The sequence below is a fragment of the Triticum urartu genome, chromosome 7A (assembly GCF_056163025.1).
Source record: "Triticum urartu cultivar PI428250 chromosome 7A, HENAU_Tu73, whole genome shotgun sequence".
NCBI classification, from domain to species: Eukaryota; Viridiplantae; Streptophyta; class Magnoliopsida; order Poales; family Poaceae; genus Triticum; species Triticum urartu.
The window spans coordinates 219,657,860-219,665,705 of NC_141879.1; the positions used below are offsets into that span (position 1 = coordinate 219,657,860).

The 7,846-nt window shown below is 48.5% G+C and overlaps 1 pseudogene; it reads left to right on the forward strand.

Moving 5' to 3' along the window:
- The first annotated feature begins 5,893 nt into the window (after positions 1–5,893).
- LOC147959092 (uncharacterized) lies at positions 5,894–7,505 on the forward strand (annotated as a pseudogene).
- Positions 7,506–7,846: the final 341 nt, after the last annotated feature.

Consider the following 7,846-nt stretch of genomic DNA (forward strand, 5'->3'; position numbering starts at 1 on the left):
TCGCATGAGTGTGAGGAACCTCCACTTTATATAGGCGTCCATCACAGGCTCAACACTTGGGCCTCGCACGGACCCTAAAGCCCATAAGTTTACTCGGCCACAACCTGAATACAGCTCGGATCACATCCGACCAGTGTCCTCGGATCCGACCTCGTAGGTTCCTTCCCTTAAGAGCGCGACCCCTTAGGTTCAAGCCGGCTTGGTCGCAGTTCGGATCACCTCCGAACTGCACAGTTGGTAGCGGCCTCTAGCAAGGCATGCCGAACACCAAACAGACTATGAAGCTGGTTAGGTGAACATGTACATCATACTTCCATTCCTTTTGCCACACGATATATGTTATCGGGCTCAAGGCGAGTCTGTCATCCTTGTGCTAGCCCGACCTCTTTCTCATTCCAGTGATGCCGTCCACAAACCAGATTATCTCATAATCCTTGTCGCATGGCCATGCTTATCCTGGTCGGATCACACGAGGGGCCCAGAGTATATCTCTCCCGATCGGAGGGGCAAATCCCATCTTGCTCGACCACGTCTCGCAGCATGGTTCTGGACAAACACGAAACCTACCTTTATAACTACCCAGTTACGGAGTAGTGTTTGGTCGGCCCAAAGCAAGTCTGTCACCATCCCGAGTACATGCGCCGGCTCAGGTCTTAGGACATAGAACATATGTTGTACTAGAGACTCACAGATGACATATCGTTGCTTCTCATAGTTGGGTTTGTCCGACTCAGACCTTATCTCGACTCGGATACAACTACGTCGAATCCCACCAGATCCTTCTGAGTCCATATTATACGGTTAGCATCCAATGCCCCATGGCTAGTGAGACCAAGCCATCGACCGTGTCATATGCTAGTCTAGTTGGCTGCGCATCCACACAGCCCTTTCGACTAGGGACCTTTTAGGACAGTCATCATACAATGCATAGTCCCACAAACAAGTCACGTACTTGCTGATACACATCATTGATAATGTCCAAGGACTATCTTTATTCATGAACACAGAGGAAATATCATCATACATGATTGCCTCTAGGGCATATCTCCAACATGAATAAACATACAGTACTAGTACTTATATAGAACGAACAAGCTCAAACTATTTTCGCGCAGTTAAAAGTTGAGGGCGGGGCTTTTCCCCGGCAGTACGCGCGACCGTTTTCGCGTAGGCGGTTTGACAGAGAGGCGAGGAGGGTGAGGGAGTAGCAGATTGAACTTACTTACTGCTGGAAAGGTCGGCCTGTGCGATTTGACGGCACGTTACTGCTAGAAAGACTTGTGATATGACTACTCACTATAGTCATGAATTACTGGCGGTACGACCGGGGTGATGCCCCCCTTCAGTTCCGCACTCTAATCTGGTGCATGACACGTCGACCCGGATGCTGGCTCTCCCACATGTCAGCGAAGTATGTAGTAGTAAGAAGGAGCAAAGAATCATGCGGTATATACTAGTAGTACTACTACTCATGTCGGACAAGTGCGAACCACGTCAGCCCAGTGAACTAGCAGTAGAAAACAATGTGCTGAAATGTGCTACGGTCCAGACTATAGCATGTACAGTACTACTCCTCTTTGTTTGGATCCCCGAGTTAGAGCTAGTTTGGGTTGAAATAGCCTCAAATTATCCAAACACGAGGGGTTAGTTTGAGCTAGTTCGCTCTAACCCAGCTAAAAAAACTAGCCGATGGATAGGTTCTAATTGGGTTAGTTCTCCTCGGGCCCACTAAAAGAGAACTAAAAAAATATCCCCTGCCCACACCAGATCGCTCCCTCCACCCCCTCCCACGACTCCTCTCTGTTCCCCATCGGGCCGCCCGCCCAAGCGCCGCTCCGCCGCTCACCCTCTCTCTCCTCCAGCCACCCTCTCCCTCCGGCCTCCGCTGCCCTCCTCCAGCCACCATCTCCCTCCAGCCTTCAAAGCTCGTCCCGCTCCCCCTCCACCGGTTGTTTTTCGCCCTCTGTCGTGCATGGAGGCGGCGCATCTACCAGGGAGGTCATGAGAGGGGTGAGTTTGTTCGTTCCTTCTCTGTCTCACATCCATATCATTGATCTTCCTCGCTCTAGTGCTAATTTTGATTTGGGAAAGTAGATCCTAATTAAACTTGGTATAGATTTGTGGTGCACGCATGGAATTGTTTGATGCCGCTTAAGGAGGTAATAAATCTTTCTAGAGGCCCAAAGGTTCAGTTCACCTTTCTAGGTATTTCAGTTTCAGGCTTGCATTATTTCTAGAGGCCCAAAGAATCAGTTCACCTTTCTAGGTATTTCAGTTCCAGGCTTGCATTATTTCTAGAGGCCCAAAGATTCAATTCACCTTTTTAGGTATTTCAGTTTCAGGCTTGCATTACTTCTAGAGGACCAAATATTCAGTTCACCTTTCTAGGTAATTCAGTTCCATGCTAGCATTATTTCGAGAGGCCCAAAGATTCGGTTCACAGTCACCGGCAAGTGGCCCTGCTACCCATGCCGGTGTCGACCTCAACTCGCAAGCGCCAACGTCGGAGGGGTTTCCGGGGCTTGGGCTCTACAGAGCCTTCCTCCAGAGCGACGATGACGAGCTCCACCCTGGGTGTGTGAGGGGCTCCGGGCTCCATCCCTATCGTGAATGACTTCCGTGATGAGTTAGCTCATGCTTTTTTTCATGGAGTGTATTATTTTTTGTGAAGCTTGATTGAGGACTTTTATGTTTAAGTGGGATATCTCATTTGTATGGACAAAGTAAAATTTATCATGTTTTGCATGCTTGATTTGTAAAGACGGTTCGTTTATGTCAATTGTGAGCAGGAGGAGGCCACACAAGAGCCGACCACACCAAATCCGGCAGGAAATAGTGTCCAAAGTTGTCAAATGATTGAGAAAGAAAATTTATTGTCAATCTAACCCTGACATCCATACACCTCTTTGGTTTAGAGTTAGTTCAGGGTTAGAATCTAACTCTAACCTCTAACTAAGTTAGAGTTCTCCTCGTCTCGGTTCATCACCATCATACTCTCCCCATTCCTATGTTTTCAGTATCCTGCGAATCAAAGTGGTCCTTAGACTAGTTTAGGTCCGGTAGTTTTTTATTAACGTGTTATGTCCAAAATTTAATGAACGTGCTCCGGTTTCTACGAAAATAATCTGGTTTCATGTAGTAATTCATTCATTTATTTATTCTTATGTGGGGGGTTTGCATGTAATTCGTGAGGTCTGAAATGTAAAGTACCCCGGCATATGCTCCATGTCATGCATGCACTACGACCCAGATGCTCTATGTCCCACATGTCAGCGAAAGGGAGCACGTGGAAATAGCCTAGGAGTACATATAGCTATAGGAGGATAAATGCGTGAAAAAATATGTATGGTGAAGCGTAGCTGCGGTCCGAAAAGGAGAACTAAAGTGATGACAGGTATATGTCGCACGCACCCAACTAGTGGTAGTACTAGACATACGACTACTTTTTCCCTAAAAAAGAGGTACGAGTGCTCATTACTCCTTTTCTATCAACACGAGTCCCATATGACAACAGCGTCTGTGCTACAGCTAGCTCTTCTCCCTCGTTTCTCTCTTCTAATTCTAAACTCAGCAGACGCCTGGTGGGCGGGGTGGGGATTTGCCGATGGTCGGTTTGCTCAACTGCGGCCCCACCTCACAGTGAAAACGTTACGACTGGAATAAAAATGCCATACACACGCCGTTCCTAAATATAAGCCTTTTTAGATATTTCAAATGGAATACAACATACAGATGTATGTAGACATATTCTAGAGTGTAGATTCACTCATTTTGCTCTGTACGTAGTCACTTGCTGGAATCTCTAGAAAGACTTATATTTGGGAACGGAGGGAGTACTATACTAATAAAACATTAAGGCCACGAGGCGATGCGGTGCTGGTTACAGGAGGCAAGAAGAAGAGATGCATCCATCGATGACGTCCACCTCCTCGACTCAGGGCGCCGGCCCACCGAACGACGGCTAAGTAGCAGCGACTTTCGTGGCCAGGTCGATGTGCTTCTGAAAATTGGCGTCCAAAGATTCCAACCGCTGGAAGAAGGCCAACGTCTTTCTGTCCTCGCTGGGCTTGTAGTGGCCTATGTAGACAATTTCCTCGTAGACGTGGATGTGCAAGTCGACGGTTTCTTGCATGGCGAGGCGCTGCGCAGCGAGCACGGCCTCGAGGTGCACATTCTTCGTCGCGACCTATGGCACCTGCAGGGCCACCAGGGCTTGAAAGAGTTCGTCACCATGGAGGCCGAAGAGGGTGGCAGGCAATGAGGAGCCTGGGCACGCGGGATGGAGTAGTACGGCAAGGTCGTCCGCGCGCTTCTTGACGGCAGTGAACTTGCGGATGGAGTTGACCATCATGTCGTCCATGCGAGAGGCGAAGCCAACGTCGGCGAGGGCTACGACGTCGGCGGTCGCCAGCACCGTCTAGAAACGTTGCGCGGTGTGGGGCCGTAGACCGGTGCCTTGGATGATTTGGCACAGCCGACTGCCGCTCGCGTCCATCGCCTCCATAGGTGCTTGTGGCTTCTAGTCACTTGGTCTTGGATTGGAGTGGGCAGTGTTGCACAGAGACTAGGAGTAGATGGATTGGAGTGGTGGGGAGCCTTTATATGATAATCCAAACTCTGTTGCATTCCCTCTGCATGTAATTGAGGATGCATCATTGACCGTTCAACATCTCGAGAACCGCTACCCTCTCCCTCCTTGGCAATGGCATTCAAGCACCTATGGAGGCGACTGCCGCTCGCATCTGTCGCGTGTCAGGTGACGTTCCCGTCGACGATGAGGTGCCTATGGTGACTTCATAAATTTCAAGATGATAGTACTATTATACTCAATATTGTGCACTGCGACCAAGGCGGAGAGGAAAACGAGAGAACTACATATTTATGTACGGTGTAGATTCACTCATTTTGCTCCATATGTACTCCGTCTCGGTGTAGTCTAGTCATTTGTTGAAATCTCTATAAAGGCAAATAATCCTTTTTGGTTTATAGGGCTATACTAGCAAGTACTACAATAGTGGGCTCACATAGCAATTTTGTCTCATGCAAGAGTCTGGCTATATGCGTGCTCCAAGGTTCGCAACTGCCACGTTTGGGTTGCGCTTGGCTCTTCGCCTCTTCGAGAAGACGAACAATGATGTTACTACTACTTCTACAATATCGAATCCACTTCTGCATGTCCGTCCACCGCGTGCGGGAGGGATAGATTATTGTACTACTCTATAACGCTAGTTGTAATGGGAGTACTATCATAGGTAGTACTCCCTCCATTCCTAAATATTTGTCTTTCTAGAGATTTCAACAAGTGACTACATAGGGAGCAAAATGAGTGAATCTACACTCTAAAATATGTATATATACATCCGTATGTGGTAGTCCATTTGAAATATCTAAAAAGACAAATATGTAGGAACGGAGGGAGTATCATGCATGCCAACTAGGCAAATTTGATGAGGTGGCATAGAAGTAAATGAAGAAAGAGAGGGTTGAGTATCATATCATGATACAATATCATACTAAATGTTGTGCTACTATGTGTCATGCATGCTAATAAATGAAGTCATCGATGATACTAACATATGATACTATGCACTATGGATGTGTAGTATCATACACTAGTATCATATGCATGATACTAGTATTCCATTACGACTAGCCTAAGCAAAAGCATGTCCTCGTCTGCGAGCCACCACGCGCATGGGCGAGGGAGAAGGCGTGTGGTAGTAATATCAAGCTTCTCCTCATTGTACGAGTTGACGCGACACATCATAGCACTGGCCCTACATGGTTTCCTCTAAACTTGGATGAAAGGCCCGCAGTGTACAATACTCCATTTGCTGCAACCTCTAACATTTACCCCACCACAAATTAAAAAATATATTCCTGTCTTGACCAGATGAACGTGCAAACTACAATCACCAGGATGACAGGTAGGGCCAGAAGATTATTTTAATAAATAAAAAAAGCATGGAGCCAACCCCAACGATTTTAAGCTTACAGGCACGGTACACGCTACCCTGGACTACTCTACACATGAAACTGCCACACGAGTGTCTGGGCTGCGCTTGGCTCTTCGCCTCTTCGGGAAGTCGAACAGTGATGGAGTACTACTACAGTGGAGGAGTACTATAGTATGCTTCTGACCATCTGACACCTATTGAACTACTACATGTCCACCGTGTGCGGGAGGAAGAGCGTGTAGCGAATGAAAGCTTCTCCTAGTCCTTCCAGCCACCATACTCATGGGCGAGGGAGGGACGCAGCTTCATTGACTTACTGCTCCTGCCTTTGCGTGTATGACAGGTGGGCCCAACAGGTGGGTGGCCACCTATCATGCAGCCAAAGGCAGGTGCGCGAGGGAGAGGGCATTGCAGTAATCAAACATCTCGGTCTTGTATGAGTTTACGCGACGCATCAAAGCACTACACTCGATATATTTCAATAATTTGCGTTTATCGATGCATTAATTACAACACATGCATGGATGTCGTAACTCTCCTTTTGATACTTGCATGTGTTGATTTAATGCACCTTGAAGTAGTTTGAATATGTGACGGTAAAGCTTTGTAATGCCCTGGCCCTAATAAAGCAAGAGATGGTTGTGCACGAGGAGGGTGAGATCATGTAGACGGAAGAGGACCCAACGATGGAGCTCTCTATGGTATCGATGGACCTCACCTTGCTCCACTGCCCCTTGTGCCTCCGCCCCTTGAAGCCTCCAGTGTATGAGGTTCGAATACACCTTGTCCATTCGGCTGATCAAGCAAGGTGCAGGTTTCTTGATTGATGTGTTGTTCGATTGATTTGTGCAGTTCAAGGGAGGGCACCTGGCCTATGCGAATTGCCGCATCGAGTGCCCTGGGAACCAGCGGCAGTGCCAGAAGTGCGAGCGTGGCGGTGGCTTCGACGTGCGGAACATGGCGGTGGACGCCGTCCTCTCCTTGGTGAGGGTGGAGTGCCCGCATGAAGGCTGTGGGCTCTACGCCACTTACAACAAGCTCGCCGATCACCAGAGCGTGTGTCCGCTCGCGCCCTACAAATGCCCCGTGCCCGTCTACAACTATGAAGGACCGCCACCGGCGCTCTCCCACCACATCAGCACCGTGCATCCCTTGCCCTTGCGCAGGATCCAGTACGACAAGGTGCTCTAGATGCAAGTGCCATTGTCGGAGCCACGGCTCTTGCTGTTCGCGAAGGAGGACAACCGCGCGTTTATCATGGTCGGCGGCGTGCTCGACATCGGCGCGCCTATCACCGTGTCGGTCGTCTGCATCAGAGCAGCGTCATCCCCACTACCGCACAATGTGGCCAAGCTGTGGGCGAACGGCACGCCGGGGGAGCCCAAAGGCAGGACCGACGCCGCCAAGGTGGAACTGGAGGTGACAAGTAGCAAGGATCCCGGCGACGTCGCCGTGCAAGAGCTAACCTTCTTCACAGTTCCTCCCAACCTGCTGGCCGGGGCTAAGGTAGTGTCCCTCCACATTCAGATTGACAAGCTCATGTCCTAAATGATTCTACAGTGCCTTTTATTTATCTTACTAATATGCTAATATAGGGGTTAGCTCGATCTACTTTAACTTAAGAGATGGTGGGTTTTGGTGGCGATGCGGCAATTACTTCGACATCAGATCAACAGGTAAAGTAATTTCCAACAGTCGAACGGATATTTTGTGTCTGTTGGATATAAAGATCCTTTAGGTAAGAAGTATAACAGCTTATATGCTTGTTTGCTCAGGAAGTGTTGCATACTTGTGCAAGTTGACGCGACACATCAAAGTAGTACTACTACTAGTAGTACTCCCTCTGATCCTAATTTCTCTACGCATAAGTCAAGGCGCAGATACCAAGG